This window comes from Anneissia japonica, unplaced genomic scaffold (genome assembly GCF_011630105.1).
Source record: "Anneissia japonica isolate Jap-2015-1 unplaced genomic scaffold, ASM1163010v1 scaffold4260_len236652_cov185, whole genome shotgun sequence".
NCBI lineage: Eukaryota > Metazoa > Echinodermata > Crinoidea > Comatulida > Comatulidae > Anneissia > Anneissia japonica.
Genome location: NW_022757652.1, coordinates 19,826 through 20,388, shown reverse-complemented (window position 1 = coordinate 20,388; position 563 = coordinate 19,826).

Sequence of the window (563 nt, the reverse complement as noted above, 5' to 3'; positions counted from 1 at the left end):
TGTCGGGGCCCCTCGCCCCCCCCCCCACTGTCAGCGCCCGAGTGTGACACCACTGATTGTAACAACTGCTGATTGTAGCAACCCCAAAACGGACGGCGCTACAGAGAATACAGTACAAGTATAAAAATTATTCTCGCAAACTTCATATCCTATCGCGTTGTTTTTGTTAAGTTAACTTAATTTATTTTTATTTTTTGAAGTGTACAGTTTTTTGAATATTTTAAAATCCTTAAGTTAAATTTTTTTTTTAAAGGTTTTTTTTTAAATTTTCAATGAAAAATAAATGCGATCTTTAATATTGACCTTGGTACAATGTAAACCTGTAACCATATGACTACTTATACAGACTTTTACTATATTATAGGCCTAGACTAGGACCAGGCCTCCTACTATAGTATAGAGGCCTAGTCCAAGACCTTGTTGCAAATCCCAGCCCACATAAGCATTGCCTATAATGCCTAGCATAGGGCTCGTGATCGCGGTACCCTGACCATTAAAAATTAGCAGACGCACTGGGAAGCGTTGTTCACGGCATTGGACTGCAGCGAAAAATTATTCCCCCA